Source organism: Mauremys mutica, chromosome 4, assembly GCF_020497125.1.
Source record: "Mauremys mutica isolate MM-2020 ecotype Southern chromosome 4, ASM2049712v1, whole genome shotgun sequence".
Lineage (NCBI taxonomy): Eukaryota > Metazoa > Chordata > Testudines > Geoemydidae > Mauremys > Mauremys mutica.
In genome coordinates, this window is record NC_059075.1 from 70,496,645 (window position 1) to 70,514,720 (window position 18,076).

Genomic DNA, 18,076 nt, shown 5'->3' on the forward strand with positions numbered 1-18,076 from the left:
AACGAGGACTGTACCGGGGAAAGGATTGGGCCCAAAATAGACCAGAGTCTAGTCTGTGAAAGAAGCTTATTGGAACATCTCTGAGTGTGAGATTTACCTGCATTTAGTTTCCTGTTGTATTAGGCTTAGACTTGTGTGTTTGTTTTATTTTGCTTGGTAATTTACTTTGTTCTGTCTGTTATTAACTGAAAGCACTTAAATCCTACTTTTTATATTTAATAAAATCACTTTTTGCTCATTAATTGACCCAGAGCAAGTAATTAGTTCCTGGGGGAGCAAACAGCTGTGCATATATGTTATATCCTTGGGGCAGCCGGTGTAGGAAGCAATCACTTGAGGCCAGAGAGCAGGCAGCTAACCAAAACCTCCATTTTATTTACATATATACAGAGAGCACCTCAGCCGGTTGAAACCGGTTGAGCTAGCCCATAATAATCTAACTCAGTTGCCATAGCAACAAAACCATGACAACCAAATACACAACATATTCCTCCCCCCCTAATAAGAACATCCCCTAAATAAAACACACACGAGACTAGAGAAGGAGGGTAGACTGCCTCCATTCCCGGCTAAACCCTGGGGATTATTTTGCCCCATAACCGTGGGTTCGCCCTAGCTAACGGTACAGCCGATGAGTAGGCCTTCTGTCTCTAGGTGGAGTACGGCGAACTACTGGTGTTATTGCACACGAAAGCACTAGGGGATCAGGTTCCGCAGCACGAACAGGTGAGGAGGTGGTATCAGCTCGTGCTGGGCAAAGGGGTATCTCAGCGCCGGCAGTAATGGAGGAGAAACAGTCAGAAACAGGTGACTCGTGATTCGATCCCTCACCAGAAGAGGTGAAGTCAGACCCCTCAACTGCAGATGGGTCCCCTGAGGACTGGCATGACCTGGCAACAGCTGATCTACATGTCGCCGCCAGGTAAGATTCCCTGCAGTCCGGACTGTGTAGGAAACAGGTCCTGTTTGAGTGATGACTGTGGCCGGGAACCCATTTAGCTCTGGAAGTATAATTCCGAGCCAAAACTGGCTGTCCCGGGCTAAAGGTTCGGTCTTTTGCTCTGGGTGCCCGTCTGATGACTTGATATTGCTGCTGATGTTGCACAATTTGTCGGGGTTCAGAAGGTTTCAGCAGATCAAAGCAAGTGCGCAGCTGTCGTCCCATCATTAGAAAGGCCGGAGATGCGTGGGTCGTAGCATGAGGTGTGTTTTTCTGTAGGAAAGTAAAAAAGGTATCCAGACGCTTTTGAATGGAGTGTTGTCCCCTTGCTGATTTCAAAGCGTTTTTCATTGTCTGCACAAATCTTTCAGCTAATCCGTTGGTGGACGGATGATATGGTGCTGACGTGATGTGGTGTATCCCATTTGCTTTCATAAAATTTTGAAACTCCTGAGAAACGAACTGCGGTCCGTTGTCCGCTCACAAGTTGTTCTGGCAGACCAAAACGACTAAAGAGTCCTCGTAGTTTTTGGATAGTACTCTCTGCAGAAGTGGACTGCATTATAGAGACTTCTGGCCATTTAGAATGGGCATCTATTGCCACCAAGAACATGCTTCCTTCAAGGGGGCCAGCAAAGTCAACGTGAATACGTTGCCACGGGTTTTCAGGCCAGTCCCATGGGTGTAGGGGTGCCCACTGGGGTGCATTCCTCACACCCTGACATGACATACAAGCTTTTGCCTTCTCTTCAATAGCGCTGTCCAGTCCAGGCCACCAAAAATAGCTTCGTGCAATTTCCTTCATGCGCACTATTCGAATGTAGCTGTTCTAACATCTGTGATCTCAGTGGTGGTGGAATAATGACACGTCTCCCCCACAACAAACAACCAGATTGGACCGATAACTCCGTCTGCTTGGACATGTAGGGAACAAGGTCGGATGAGACCGGAGAGGTTTGTCGAGATGTTCCATGCATCACCAGGTCCATAACGTGGGACAATACTGGGTCAACGCGAGTTGCCTTCTTTATCTGAGTAGCAGTGATGGGTGTATTCTCTACCTGTTCAAAGTAGAAGATTTCCTTGTGGGCACTATCTTGGTGTTTGACCGGCAAAGGCAACCTTGAGAGGCCATCTGCATTGCCGTGTAGAGTGGATTTCCGATATTTGATTTCATATGTGTGTGCTGAAAGTAACAATGCCCAACGTTGCATACGACTAGCAGCTAATGGGGAATGCCTGTGTAAGGTCCAAAAATTGATGTCAGAGGTCGATGGTCTGTAAGAAGAGTAAATTTTCGCCCAAACAGGTACTGATGAAACTTCCGAATTCCAAAAACAATTCCTAATGCCTCACGTTCGATTTTGGGCGTAGTTAGTTTCTGCTTTGCTTAGAGTGCAGTGAAGCAAAAGCAATAGGTCTCTCTTCTCCTGAAGGCATAATATGTGACACGACTGCTCCCACTCCATAAGGGGAGGCATCGCAGGCCAATTGCAGTGGTAAGGATGGATCAAAGTGCGTTAGAACTTCAGAATTTAGCAATGCATCCTTAGCTTTGTTAAACGCAACACATCACAGGCTTCAGTCACTTCCAGGCCTTGTTCTGCCCACGGAGCTCATGAAGTGGTTTTAGCAGTGTGGCTAACTGTGAGATGAACTTTCCATAATAGTTCAGGAGTCCTAGAAACGAGCGCAGCTGGCTTACATTTCGAGGTGGGGGAGCCTCCACACTAGCTTTAAACTTTTGCAGGGGCCTTATGAAGACCTGCAGAATCAATGATATGTCCCAAATATTCAACAGAGGGCTTGAAGAATTCACACTTGTCTTTGCGAACTCGTAGGCCATACTCTTCCAGTCTTTGTAGGGTAGCCTCTAAATTCTTTAAGTGATCCTCTTCATTTCTTTCCAGTGACCAGGATATCATCCAGATAGCACTGAACTCCTGACAAGCCACACAAGATCTGGTCCATAGCCTCTGGAACAGGGCGGGAGCAGATGTTATTCCGAAGGGTAGACGACAGTATCGATAAAAGCCCCTTATGAGTCACAATAGTCTAACAGCTCTTGGGACTTTTCATCGACGTGCATCTGTAAATATGCTTGACTCAGATCAATCTTACTGAACTTTTGTCCCCCAGCCATGCCTGCGAAGAGGTCATTGATGCGGGGAAGCGGGTATTGCTCTGCACACAACACTGGGTTGACAGTGACTTTAAAATCACCGCAAATCCGGAGAGAGCCATCTTTCTTCACGATTGGAACGATAGGAGTGGCCCATGAGCTATGGGTAAATCTGTATTAGGACTCCATTGGTGACCAGGCGCTCCAGGTCTGCTTCAACTTTTGGCCTGATGGCATATGGCACAGTTCGGGCTTTCAGATATTTTGTGGACTGCCAGGTTTAATGTTCAATGTCACAGTGATTCCCTTCATACTTCCCAAATCATCTCCAAAAACAGCAGTATGTTTCCTTAGTATAGGGGTTAGACTGGTTTCTTCTTTAGTCATCCGGTGCACTTCTGCCCAGTTCAGCTGAATCTTCCCAAGCCAAGACCTACCCATTAAGGCTGGGTAGTTACCTCTCACCACAAACAGTGGCAATTTAGCCACCTGTCCATTGAGCTCCACCTTAACATCAATAGTGCCCACAGCATAGGCACAGCTTCTCCCGTATACGTTCTTCAGAACAGTTTTTGTTGCCTTAAGCGGAAGATGCTGTAGCTTTTTCTTTATACACAGTCTCGGAGATCAGTGAGACGGCTGCACCGGTGTCCAGTTCCATGCGTATACGTTTGCCATCCAATAACGGGGTTACCCAGTATTCATGTGAGCCCATTGCCAAAGACAAAACATGCAGTGGCACTTCCTCTTGCGATGAGGTGTCACCTTGATCATCCTGGGTCTGCTCTAGGGTATGCAGGGTTCCTCTTTTTGTCGGCCAGACCACAGGCCTCTTTTTCTTTTGTTTACAGGCACACTCAATGTGTCCCTTTTTGCCACAGTGTCGACACACCAGGTCCTTACACCAGCATTCTGATGCATGGTGACCCGGCTTAACCACAGCGGTAACATTCTTGACTCTGCACAGTTTTGTGGGTCGGTTCTTGTGACACTTTTTGCACCCTAGGGGGTGCACCGATGTATTGTGCCTCCCTTGTAGCCAGTTCCATGGAGACAGCAATATCAACAGCCTTCTGTAAGGTAAGCTGAGCCTCTGTCAGTAGGCGCTTCCGTATAGCTTCACTGTACAGGCCACACACTAACCTGTCACGCAGGGCATCATGTAACATTTCTTTAATTCACAGTGTTCTGCTAGCTTTTTTAAAATGGCTACAAATTGTACAACTGTTTCATCTTCCTTTTGGTCTCTTTTGTGGAACCTATATCTTTCAGCTCAATTACCAGTGGTTTTGGGGAGAAATGAGACCCCAGGATTTCCACAATGTCACTGTAAGATTTAGTCTCAGGCTTAACAGGGTGTAGTAAGCTGCGTAGCAGAGAGTAGGTTTTAGGCCCCTACAACAGTTAAGAATATTGGCACCTTCTTTGCTTCTGTAATGTCATTTGCAATACCAAAAAGCTCAAAACGCTCAGTATACACATGCCACTGCTCTGTATTCTCATCAAAAGGCTCCAGGGGCCTGGTCAGAGTAGCCATGATTTTTAGTTTCACTTTCACAGTCAGTGCAACAAGCAGCTTTTTTGTTTGTTTGTTCTTTACCTTAACTTCTACTTCCTTCTGTTACTGGAGCAGCACCGGAATCCCATCCTCGTCGCCAGTGTTATATCCTTGGGGCAGCCGGTGTAGGAAGCAATCACTTGAGGCCAGAGAGCAGGCAGCTAACCAAAACCTCCATTTTATTTACATATATACAGAGAGCACCTCAGCCGGTTGAAACCGGTTGAGCTAGCCCATAATAATCTAACTCAGTTGCCATAGCAACAAAACCATGACAACCAAATACACAACAATATATCTCTATCAGTGTTATTGAGAGCGAACAATTTATGAGTTTACCTTGTATAAGTTTTATACAGAGTAAACCGAATTTATTTGGGTTTGGGTCCCATTGGGAACTGGGTATCTGGGTGCTAGAGACAGGAGCACTTTTTAAGCCATTTTCAGTTAAGTTTGCAGGTTTTGGGGGACGTGGTTCAGACCTAGGTCTACGTCTGCAGCAGGCTAGTGTGTCTGGGTCAACAAGGCAGGGTACTGAAGTCCCAAGCTGCCAGGGAAAACAGGTTCAGAGGTAATCTCAGCACATCAGGTGGTAGTGCCAAGATGGTCTCTGTGTGTTTTGTGTGTGTGTGTATATATATATATATATATATATATATATATACACACACACACACACACACACACACACACACACACACATGGCACACACACAGTGTGTGTGCCTGTATAAATGTGTGTGTGTGTATGTGTATGTGTGTTATACTGTAATAATTATTCTGGAATAGCTATTTTGGTAAATTTCATGGGACTTAAACTCAGGTCTGGAAGGCTAGAGGTCATGTGGTACTTCCATGCTGCCACCAGGCAGCCATGGCAGAGCCATGGTCAACACCATACATCCTGGGAGACCAGTCACTGCAGGAAGTGCTGCCCGCAGTAGAGATGAATGGCAGCCCCCCCTGTAACCTCTGACTGGCACAGGCCTACTATGCAAGCCTGGAGAGAGCATCAGGTAGTTGTCTGTGCAACAAGGCAGATCACTAACCTGCTGCTGAAACCGACCCTGCCTTGTTTCTGTTCCCTTGTCTCACTCATGGTTCCTACTCCCTTAGCTGGCTCCCCAGGCTGGCTATTGACTTCATCTTGACTCTTGGCTCTGGTTCCTGGCTATTGACTCTGGTTTGACTCCTGGCTATCATCTCTGGCTTGATCCCCTCTGACCTAACAGTCTACAGCTCTAGCCACTGGTCCTGCCTGCCCAAGCCCCAGTCACTGAAACAGTGGAGTGCTGGCTATGGAATTCAGTGGTGAATTCTACAGCCACATCAACATTTCTGTAGAAGATTCAAGTAAATTCAAAAACAGAAGTTTATAATTAAATATGAAAATGAACAACCCAGTGTAATATTACTTGTTATTTATTTTAATATTAAATGTGATACAAAGCTTAACTGATTGTTTCTTATTTTTGCTTTACCTCCAGTGTACTGTAAAATTTTGTATCAGCAACTGCTTTGCTAGAAACTCTAGCAGTTGAGCAGGGGGAATTTGGGGCTTTTTGGCATCCAGGAACAGGCAAAAGGTGGCTTGGGGTTTAGATAGCCAGGAAGCTGTTCAGGCTTTTGGCACTTGGGAGAAATCAGAGAATTTCAACCCCACCCTCCCTGGTCTCCAAAACATCACCTGCCCTATGGGGTTGAATGTCTCATGGCAGAAGACGAAGGTCCAGAACCTCGGAGCTGTGGTGTAGGTGTGGTCGAGTACTGTGGAGAGTGCTGACAAGTTCATCTACCTAGGTTGCAAGTAGAGTTCAAACAGTCCCAACAAACTGGACATTCAATAAATAGGTCTCATTATCTCCTGCATTAAGTTCATGTTTTGCTTATGGATGCAAAAAAGTGTCTTTGCACTGATACAAAGTTCAGGATCTATCAAACCTATGTACTGCCTGTATTGCTATATGAGTCAGAAACCTGGACCCTCCTATAGGCAGACTTGGAGCAGCTAGAGACATTCCATATGTGCTGTCAGCACCAAATCCTGAGCATAAAGTGATTTGACTTTGAGTGAAATGTCAGAGTCTCATGAAGATCTAGCCTTCCTTCAGTTGCTCATTATATTTGAAAGAGGAGTTGTGTGCTCTTTGGCCATGTTACCAGGCTGGACAAAAATTCAGAGCACAGTGTGCTCTGAAACTCTCCAAAGATGGACAAAAGGGTGCATGCCCTGACCCTATCTGGTGCTGCTTATGGGCTGCTCCAGAGATTTGTGAATTTGCAGGATTGAGCCAGATCTGGGAACCTCATTACACAATGCCTGGTGCGATGCCATCAACTGTGGTAATTCTGGCTGGTACAATGCACCTTAGTAACTATTCATATTTGAGGAGGAATGGGGTGTATTTCTTATTACTTACCCTGAAACTGAGAAGGACTGAAGTGATTCCAAATTTTTGTGAGTGCCTGAGTTCTTAATTCCCACTCCAGCAATCTTTGACAACATTCAGTTACTCCCTCCCACCTCCCAATATCTTCCACTGCATGCAACAGCAATAAACACATTCACGACATTATTTTGCTTTGATTATCAATGAAATAGTTAACAAAATTATCAGGATTAAGAGAGCTCTGTGTAGCTCGAAAGCTTGTCACTCTCACCAACAGAAGTTTGTCCAATAAAAGAAATTACCCCACCCACCTTGTCTTTCTAATATCTTGGGACCCACATGGCTACAACAACCCTGCCTACAGTATTAGGTTTGACAGTTAACTCTCCTATTGAGATTGACTGGAAACAGTTCATGCCTCTTACAGCTGTTGTTTCAGGCTGCCTAAAGAGTGGAAAAACCAACAATGTATTGGTTTACTTTCAGCTCACATTAGGAAGCAAACTGTTTTTAAACCAAATCAATATTAGCCACTCTATACCAATTTAAGAGAGCTCACGCAAGGGGGATTGCACCGAACCAACTAAATCAATTCAGAAAGTAATGTAGTTACTCACAGAAATTGCACTGGATTTACAATGGGCCTAATTAGATGTGAGGCAAAAAACGGGGAGAGGGTAACTGAAGAAAAAAAGGACTGAGGAAACATCCATGTGATTCTGCCATCAGTCAGCAAGTGCTGGCCCAGAGTAAGAGGTGACTTGATCATGGCGTACAAGCACCTCATGGGGAGAAGATTTCTGATGATAGAGGGCTCCTCACTCTAGCAGGCAGAGGTCCAATGGCTAGAAGCTGAAGCTAGACACATTCAGACTAGAAATAAGGTTTTAGCAGTGAAGGTAAAAAACATTAGAACAATTTATCTAGGCATGTGATGGATTCTCCATTGCTTGAAATCTTTAAACCAAGACTGGATGTATTTTTAAAAGATGCTCTAGCTCAATTAGAATGTATGGGTTTGATGCAGGAACCACTTGGTGAAATTCAACGGCAAGTTATCCAGGAAGTCTGACTACATTATCATGGTCCCTCTGAAAACAAATCAGATTTGCTGTATCATTGTAAGGGTATTATGATCTCAAAACCTGTATTTAAATTCATTTTGCTTAAAAACAGTCATACTGGGTCAGAACAATGACCTATCTAGCCCAGTATCCAGTCATCTGACATTGGCCCATGCCAGATGCTTCTTAGGGAATGAACAGAACAAGTCATTTTCAGTGATCTATCCCCCATTGTCCAGTGCCAGCCTCTGGCAGTCAGAGATTTAGGGTCTCCCCAAGCATGGGGTTGCATCCCTGACCATCTTGGCTAATAGTCATTGATGGACTGATCTATCCATTAATTTATCTAAATTATTTTTGTACCCAGTTATATTTTTGGCCTGTACAATATCCCATGGCAGTGAGTTTTATAGGTTGACTGACTGTTGTGTGAAGCAGTACTTCCTTTTGCTTTAAACCTGCTGCTTATTAATTTCATTGGGTGACCCTTAGTCCTGTGTTATGTGAAGGGGTTAATAATACTTCCTTGTTCTCTTTCTCCATAGAATTCATTATTTTATAGACCTCTATCATATCTCCACTTTTCCATCTCTTTTTTAAGATGACCAGTGCTAGTTTTTTAGTCTCTCCTCATATGAAAGCTGGTCCATATCATACCATAATCCTCTTTGTACCTTTTCTAATTTTATTAATCTTTTTTTGCAATGGGGCGATCAGAACTGCATGTAGTATTCAAGGTGTGGGCATACCATGGATTTATATAGTGGCATTATATTTTCTATTTTATTATATATTCCTTTCGTAATGGTTCCTAACATTGTTCGCTTTTTTGACTGCTACCGCACACTGGGCAGATGTTTTCAGAGAACTATCCACAATGGCTCCAAGATATATCTTTCCTGAGTGGTTACTATTAATTTAGATCCCCATTATTTTCTATGTGCATTACTTTGTACTTAACACTGAATTTCATCTGCCATTTTGTTGCCCAGTCATCTAGTTTAGTGAGATCTCTTTGTAACTCTTCACATTCACCTTAGAACTTAACTATCTTGAGTAGCTTTGTAGTCTTCACATTCCCCCCCCCCTCACTCTTCACCCACTTTTCCAGATCATGTATTAATATGTCAAACAACACTGGTCCCAGCACACATCCTTGGTGAACCCTGCTATTTACTTCTCTCCATTGTGAAAATGGACCAATTAGTCCTACCCTTTATTTCCTATCTTTTAAACAGTTAATGATTCATTAAAGGACCTTCCCTATTATCCCATGACTGCTTACTTTGCTTAAGAGCCTTTGGAGAGGGCCCTTGTCAAAGGTTTTCTGAAAGTTCAAGTATGCTATATCCACTGGATCACCCTTGTCCCCATGCTTGTTGACTCCCTCAAAGAACTGTAGCAGATTGGTGAGGCATGATTTCCCTTTACACAAGCTATGTTGACTCTTCATCAAGATATCATGTTCCTCTGTGTGCCTGATCATTCTGATATTTACTATAGTTTCAACCAAATTGCCTGGGACTGAAATTAGGCTTACTGGCTCGTAATTGCCAGGATTGCCTCTGGAGTCTATTTAAATAAATAAATAAATCAATCAATCAGCATTACATTAGCTACCGTCCAGTCATCTAGTACAGATAATGATTTAAGTGATAAGTTACATACTGCAGTTTCATATTTGAGTTACTTCAGAACTCTTGGGTGAAGACCATCTGGTCCTGTGACTTATTATTGTTTATCAATTTGTTTAAAAAACCTCCCCAATTGACACCTCAATCTGGGACAGTTCCTCAAAATTTGTCACCTAAAAAGAATGGCTTGGGTATGGGGAATCTCCCCCACATCCTCTGCAGTGAAGAGTAATGGAAAGAATTCATTTAGCTTTTCTGCAACACCCTTGTCTCCCTCAAGAGCTCCTTTGGTCCCAGTGACTGTTTGGCAGGCATCCTGCATCTGATGGACTTAATTTTTTTGCTGTTAAATTTTGAAAAGCAACTAGCTAAAGATACACATTTTTGACCTGCCTCATTATACTTTTACACTTAACTTACCAGAATTTATGTTCCTTTTTATTTTCCTTACTAGGATTTGACTTCCAATTTTTAAAGGATGCCTTTTTGCCTCTATCAGTCTCTTTTACTCTGCTATTTAGCCATGGTGGCACAGTTGTCAGGGAGCTGCTTATTTCAGTTATGTTTTATATACACCATGTGCTCAAGTCAAGACTATAAACCATGGTTTTCACTCTAAAATTATTTGTTCTGAGTAAAATGTAGCCTCGTTCTTTCAGTTGTGTAGGAGGTTCATGCCTTTAGTTCTATAATAAGCTCTGTGTTTTATTACAGCAGAGTGAGAGAGACTCCTGGAAATCAACTTGTGTAGAGCTCTCAAAACAAAATATTGAGACTAAATTTTTGATGAGGTAACAGGGAAACAAATATTTAAATCATAACTAGGTATGATGATCCTAATAAGATAATGAGAAACTATATTAACAAACAAAGAAAACAGAACAAAGATGTTGAAATGAAGTCTATTAGTAAATGGCAAACCTCTGAGTTATATGCTATACTGCAACCAGTGCTCCAAAAATGAACACAATTTGAAACTACAGTACTAATTTTTTTTTATGACTATGCTTCACTGGAAAACCTCAGAAAAGACCCAGAAACTTAGATTTGAGTATTCCATCCAACACAAACCTGGATGCCTTCTTCCATGATACTACCCATCCACTGTTAGAAAAACAAAATATCTGCCACATCACTGGAGGAACAGAATCTAAAACTTTAGCAAAGATCAAAAGCATAAATTGTAATGAATTGACTAGAGATAAAGAAGTTGTCCCACAAAAGTCACATAAACAGACACTCTGGCCTTCCGCTAACTGCATACAGTACCTAAAGGGGACTGAGTGGCCCAAGAGATCAGCAATAGAATACTGGATGTTTTTATCTCTAGGATATAGATTTCAACCCATTTCAGCTCAGTAGTATTACGTATAAATAAAAGATGATGGCCCTATGGCCTGCCTGAGGTATCTACAATGGACAACACTCAGATATCCACCCCAAACACATCGCTAAACTCATCCATTTCATCCTCACCCATAACAATTTTACTTTCAACAAACACTTTGTTAAAACCTTGGGAACAGCCTGGGTACTAAGATGGCTCCCCAACATGCCAACCTCTGCATAGGCCACCCTGAGGAAGATTTTCTGGACAAATGCACCACAAACCAAGGATGTACCTGAGATACATAGATATTTTCACCCTCTGGTCAGATGACCTGAACTCCTGCATCGATTTCCACCACAACTTCAACCACTACCACCCATCTAGCCAACTCTCTAGAACACTCCTGCACTAGCATCAGCTTTCTGGACACCACAATCAGCTTCAACAACTATATACAAGAAACCTGTGGAGGTAAATGTGATGATCCATGGATCTAGTAAACACCCCAAACACACCAAGATATTTTATCTATAGCCAGACCTGTAGATACCACAGAATATGCTCCAAGGAGAAAGCCCGGGATACATATCTTAACACAATCAAAACCACTCTCACCAAGCATGGACACTCCAGAGAAGTCGATCGCATCATGGAACAGGCCATTCAAATAACCTGAGAGAGTCTGCTTCACTACAGGGGGAAGAAAACCCTCTGACTGCACACCTTTAGTTGTCATCTACCACCCCAGAGTGGAACCCTTAGGGGATATCATTAAACTGTTACAACTCATAATCAATGGTGACCACATCATGAAAAATCATTCCTCAACCCCCTCTTCTGGCCTTCAAACAATCCCGCAACTTCTTTGTTCTTGTTGATTTTGGTTTTGATGTACATGCTTCTAGGTTACAGCCAGGCACAGGAAACACTATATTCTGTCAGAAAAGCTCTTCTCTTGACTTCCATTCCACTCCTGAGAAATGTGAAGTTTGGAGAAGCATCTGGACTGCTAGATGTTTATATTTGATCAGACACCACAAGCCTTTTAACATTCATCCATCTCTAACATGCACATATGCAGGTGCAAGTACAGCATCCAATAGGTGACTCTCCACATTAAATTTTTGACCATTGGTTTGGAGACAGACTTAAAGTGTTCCCAGTGTACACATAACCTATCAGTATATAAATACCAGTATACTATACCAGCAAAGCACTTCTAATGTGGATGCAGCTTATGCCAGCAAAGCTGCACTTTGTACCAGTGTAGTAAAAATACCCCTCACAAGCAAAAGAAGTTATGCCAGTAAGTGTAGTTTTGCCAGTATAATTGCATTCTCCCCCTAGAAACTTCTACCAGCACTGCCATGTCAGTCAGGGATCAGTCTTCTTTACACCGCTGACCATTATAGCTATGCCAGCAAGAGTCTGTAGTGTAAACATAGATAAAACTATGTCCTGTTTTATCTGCTCAATCTTTCCTTGGATGGTGAGTAGTTTAGTAGAGTAGGTAAAGGTGTGATTTTGCCAATATGAACTGCAGCTATAGTAAGGATACGTGTCAGTCAAAGATTATACCTTAATACACCCCTGCCTGTCACAGTGGTGCTGGCAAAAGTTTATAGTATAGACCTGGCCATTGTTTCACTTAATGAAGCTTTTTAATAAACTAAAATTGGGTTGTACTAGAATATCAAATCACAGATTCAGTCACTTTTCTTACCAAGGTTTTACACACGCCATAGTCATTTCAATGGAATTTGGATTGGAGTTAGTGGAAGCCTCCTTCCCCCCACCCCGGTAACTTTAAAAAACAAACAACTTTGTACATCCCTTTAAAATTGCTTGCAGGCTTGATACACTTAGTTTCCTGTTTATACAAGAGCTTGAATCTGTCAGAAGAGGACTTAATGGTTCAAATTTGCAATGCTTAAAACCAGTAAAGGCCAGTCTCCCTTGTGACTGCATTAATCCTTTTTGAAAACTTGACCTGAAATCTCACATATCCCACTGTTTCTTCAATGGCATTTGCAGCATCTGTTGCCAAAACTATCCATACTCACTGTTGTGGAATGTGTAGTAGATGGTTGAAAATGACAGCCCCAGAGGTAGCTGCACTTCTCTGGCACCGTATAGCATGTGTTGTAGTATGTCGAGTAATTTGGAAATTTGAGAGGAAAAGTGATATATAAATAGCAAATACTTTAATCCAGGCCTGATAAAAATATGCAGCATCTGAAAATAGTATATAAATAACTGATCAATATTTAGCTTGTCTTGCTTTGTTAGTGACCAATTATTTTTTTACTAGCTACTTCAGGTGTTTTCAAATGTCACAGATTTGGAGAAAAGTGTAAAGATTCTTCATTATGTTATGTTCACTTTATACTTCTCTATTGGCATAAATGTAGTACAAAGCCAGCAGATGTGGTTATCAGGGATTCCCTAGGTTGCATACATCTGGAGTAATGGTTCTACCATAATGCTTTGCATCCCATTGTACAGAGGGTTCATGGAGGTGTGACTGGGAATGAAACTGGAGCACTGCTGTGTTCCAATTATTCTCTTCCGCTTGGGGCCACAGGTAGGCCAGTGTAAGTTACATGTAAGGATGCTCTGATTTATATGGGGCTGGGCCAAGAATATCAGATGCACAAAGGCACCATTGGTGACTTTAAGGCACCATTGCTGCTACCCTTTTGTTTCTGTGCTGCGCATGGTTTGGCTGGAGCAGAATCAGAGCCAAGAACTCTCCTCTTGCTGCACTATATCAAAATCTCTATACTGAATAAGTTTCATCCCTCACTGTCACTGCTCAAAGATCTCAGATACTCAATGGAGAAGAGAATTCTTAGCCAGGAGGCAAGAAGGATCCAAAAGATTCTTAGTAATGAGAAATATTTCCCTTCTTGTAGGATATTTTCCTTACAATCTTCTACATGACCAATGGTTATGTATAAGGGTGAGTGGCAGACTGGAGGCAACAGGTAGCATTAGACCTGGGCAAGGGGGTTTCAGTGAAAGCTGAGAGTCTGGCGGCAAAGGTGGCTGTTGCTGGCAGGGAGCTAACAGTAGCAGCATCAGGATACAGGCAAAGGATGAAACAGGAGGTGACTGCACACGTGAATGACAGAAGGACAGCATAGACTGCTGGTGAGGTTGTTTTTACATTAGCATGCCCAGATAACTTGCACCCAGGAGTTGGCCGAGGAACTCTCCAGTCCATTTGTTAACCTTGAATAAATATTGGAAAATTGGGGATGTTCCTGAGGGTTTGAAGAAAGCCCAATATCATGTCAATATTTAAAAGGCGCAAATGGATGATCTAGGTAATTATAGGACAGTTAGCCTAAAGCTGATTCAGGGAAAGATAATACAATAGTTGATACAAGACTATCAATAAAGGATGCAAATATAATTAATGTCAACATAGTTTTATAGGAAACAGGTCTTCTTAAATGAACTTTATTTCATTCTTTGAGATCACAAGCTGGTTAATAAAGATAACTATGTTGATATGGAACAGCCTACCGAGGGAAACAGTGGGGGCGAAGGACCTCTCTGGCTTTAAGATTAAGCTTGATAAGTTTATGGAGGGAATGGTTTGATAGGATAACGTGATTTAGTCAATAGGTCAATAACGTGCAACCACTGGTAATTAGTACCGAGGGTCAATGTTGGGATATTCAAAGTCTTTTTCCTGAGTGTCTGGCTGGAGAGTCTTGCCCACATGCTCGGGGTTCAGCTGATCGCCATATTTGGGGTCGGGAAGGAATTTTCCTCCAGGGTAGATTGGCAGTGGCCCTGGAGGTTTTTCGCCTTCCTCCACAGCATGGGGCAGGGGTCGCTTGCTGGAGGATTATCTGCTACTTGAAGTCTTTAAATCAGGATTTGGGGACTTCAACAGCTGAGACAAGGGAGAGAATTATTTCAGGAGTGGGTGGGTCAGCTTTTGTGGCCTGCATCTTGTGGGAGGTCAGACTAGATGATCATAATGGTCCCTTCTGATCTTAAGTTCTATGATTCTATGATATACTTAGGACCTGATTCTCATTTACACCAAGGCCCTGTTTACATAGCCAGAGTGGTGTAATAGGGCCTTGGTGTAAATGAAAATCAGGCCTTTAGCCTCTGTGAGGCTTTTGACTTAGTACCTCCTGATATTATGATTAAAAAATTAGCAATATAAACAAACGCCAATACAGCACATATTAAACAAGTGAAAAACTGGATAACTGATAGATCTTAGAAGGTAATTATTCCTGAGGAAGCATCAGCTAGTGGGTCCACTCAATATTTTTAGCAGTGATCTGGAAGAAAATATAAAATCATTGCTGATAAGTTTTTAAATGACACATATGTGGTGTGGTGAATATTGACAAGAACAGGACACTGACAGAAAATGATCTGGATTGCTTGGTAAGCTGGATGTAAATGCAAGTAGAAACAGACTATATCTCATATTCATGAGATGCTACTAGCTGATCACAAAGCTATTGGCTAGTCTATGGTGGGTGTCAATTTCTCCTGTAGAAGCTGTTCCACTTTGAATAAGTAATTAAAATAGTCAGTGGAGCAGGGACTAGAACCCCAGTCTGTGAGCAGGTTGTGCTAACCACTAGGCTACAGAGTCATTTTCACTTCCTCTCTGACCCAGTGACTAACTATCTGCTACACAGTAGAACAGCTTCAACAGGAGAGACTGAGGCAGGCCTCACCCTAGAATAGCCACTAGCCCAGCAGTTAGGGTACTTACCTGGGTTCCAGTCCCTGTTCCAATGACTATTTAATTATTTATACAGAGAGATTGAGAAAGACCTAGACCAGAATACCCTGTAGCCTGGTGGTCAGGACACTTACCTAGGAGAAGAGAGGTGGGTTCACATCTCTACTCCAGAGCAGGGACTCAAATAAGGGTTGAACACCTCCCAGGTGAGAGTCTAACCATGGAATAAAGATTATAAAGGGCTCCTCCTCCATTTTTATGAACCTAGCCCTTCATTTCTTTTGCTTTTATTAAAAATACACTAAACACATACTTTCACCCACATGGGTGTTTTTAAAAACTATTATATTTTTTGGAACTGCCAGTGAATTGAAAAATCAGTTATTTGAAAAGCTCCACTCATGGATCATGGTAGATAACAAATGAACATGAAGTCCCAGTGCAATGCTGTGGCTAAAAGGGTTGACACAGGCTTTGCACATATAAACAGGGGAATATCAAACAGGAGCAGGAAAGTGATTATTTACCTCTGTATATGGCTTTTGGTGAGTTCTCTTCTGGAATACTGTGTGCAGTTTTGGTGTCAATTTTAAAAGAATGTTTTTTAAAAAGGGCAGGGAATTCAGAGAAGAGCAGCAAGAATGATTTAAAGTCTGGAAAATATGCCTTAGAGAGAGAGCGACTTAAAGGAGATCATTTGTTAGCTTGCTGAAGAAAGGCTAAGAGACAACTTAATGTCTATGTACCTTACACAGGAAGAATATATCTGACACACTGGGTCTATGTAATCCAGCAGACAAAGCCATAATAAGACCCAGTCTGGGGAGTTGAAACTAGAAAAGTTCAAACGAGAAATAAGGTGTAAATTTTTAACTGAGTGTATTTAATCACTGGAATAGCTTACTAAGGATTCTCTATCACTTGGAGTCTTTAAATCAAGATTGGACATCTTTCTAAAAGATCAGTCTATAGTTCATGGTTTTGAAATGTATGTTTTTATAACTTGTACCAATATAACCATCTTCTGAATAAACTATATATGCAGAATAATTAATCCACTCTCTGAAACTGTCTCCTCCAGCATTTTCCTTGTAAGAAAAGAGGTGACCAAATTGCAAGAGACTCCAGAACAAAGCCCATTGGACTAAGTATTATTGAAACTCCCAGGAGAGAATGACAAGTTTGACAAACTGCAGTGTCCTCGAAGAAGCAAGAAATGCCTTATGTTGCCGAGTCATTGACTATTTCAGGTATTGATTGCCAGAAAGTGAATTGGCTTTTGACAGCTTCCCTTCATCTGAACATATGATGGCCTAGATTTTACAGAAGCACAGATTGCTTTCTAATTGACCATTGAGAATGCTAGCCCAGATATCTGAAATGCCTCTCTGTATCAGCAATAAAAGAATTGTCCAGAATTGTATTTTCTTGGCTCTATCTTGGAAGTGAGTTATATATAGTTTGGCAAAGCTCTGTACTTGTCTCTGTTGGTCCCATGTTTCCTGGCAGATTTTGCTAGCTTCAGAGGCTCACTGTGACCCTCCACATAGCCCTTCTTTCTCTAGAGGCAAGGGTCACAGCCTACTGAGCCATTTTCATCATAAGCCAGCAAGGGAGATGAGGAGAAGCTAACCTCCCTTGCACAGTCTCTGTTGTCTCCCAGTCTCAATGATTAATCAAGGAGAAGGGAAAGGGCGGAGCCTGGACCCACCCTCTACTCCAGGCTCTAGCCCAGGGACCCTAATAGTATCAGCTATAGTAACTAACTTTTTAGAAACAGGATGCATACAATTCCCTGGGCCACTTCCCCACAGCAGTTCCCACTCCCTCAAGATCCACTTCACCCTTACCTCAGGGCCTCTTTCCTTGTGCCTGATATGGTTTATACTCCTCAGTCTCTCCAACAGCTTCCTTCTACAGCTCCTGACACACCCACCCACCTGATTAACTGGGAGGCTTTTAACTAGTTTCAGCCAGCCCCTGATTAGCTTCAGGTGTCCCAATCAACCTAGCTGTCCTCCCTGCCTTCTGGAAAGATCTTAATTGGCCCCAGGTGTCTTAATTGACCTGGAGCAGCTACTATTTGCTTATCCTGGTCACAGGGATTTGTTTAGCCTGTGGCTAATATATCTGTCTCCAATTACTTTACGATAGCCATCTGCCCTTGCCCCATCACAATAAGTGACTGTAGCAAGGCAGTCTGGCTTCCCGCCACCCCCGAGGAGGACAAGCCACTCTGGACACCAAAGTGAGCAAAGCTAGCAAACCCTGTGCCTGCCCCTCAGAGGTCAAGGCTCAGGACAGGAAGTATAA

The 18,076-nt window shown here is 42.6% G+C and overlaps 2 long non-coding RNA genes across 2 annotated transcripts in view; one reads left to right on the plus strand and one right to left on the minus strand.

Moving 5' to 3' along the window:
- LOC123367921 overlaps positions 1-17,121 on the plus strand; it is a 99,043-nt gene extending 81,922 nt beyond the window's left edge. The window contains exon 3 of the long non-coding RNA XR_006578646.1: positions 16,845-17,121. This is a non-coding gene — a long non-coding RNA (uncharacterized LOC123367921). The remainder of the gene's footprint in view (positions 1-16,844) is intronic.
- The window catches only part of LOC123367922, a 41,797-nt gene extending 24,108 nt beyond the window's left edge, over positions 1-17,689 (minus strand). The window contains exon 1 of the long non-coding RNA XR_006578647.1: positions 17,614-17,689. This is a non-coding gene — a long non-coding RNA (uncharacterized LOC123367922). The remainder of the gene's footprint in view (positions 1-17,613) is intronic.
- Between the last annotated feature and the right edge of the window lie 387 nt (positions 17,690-18,076).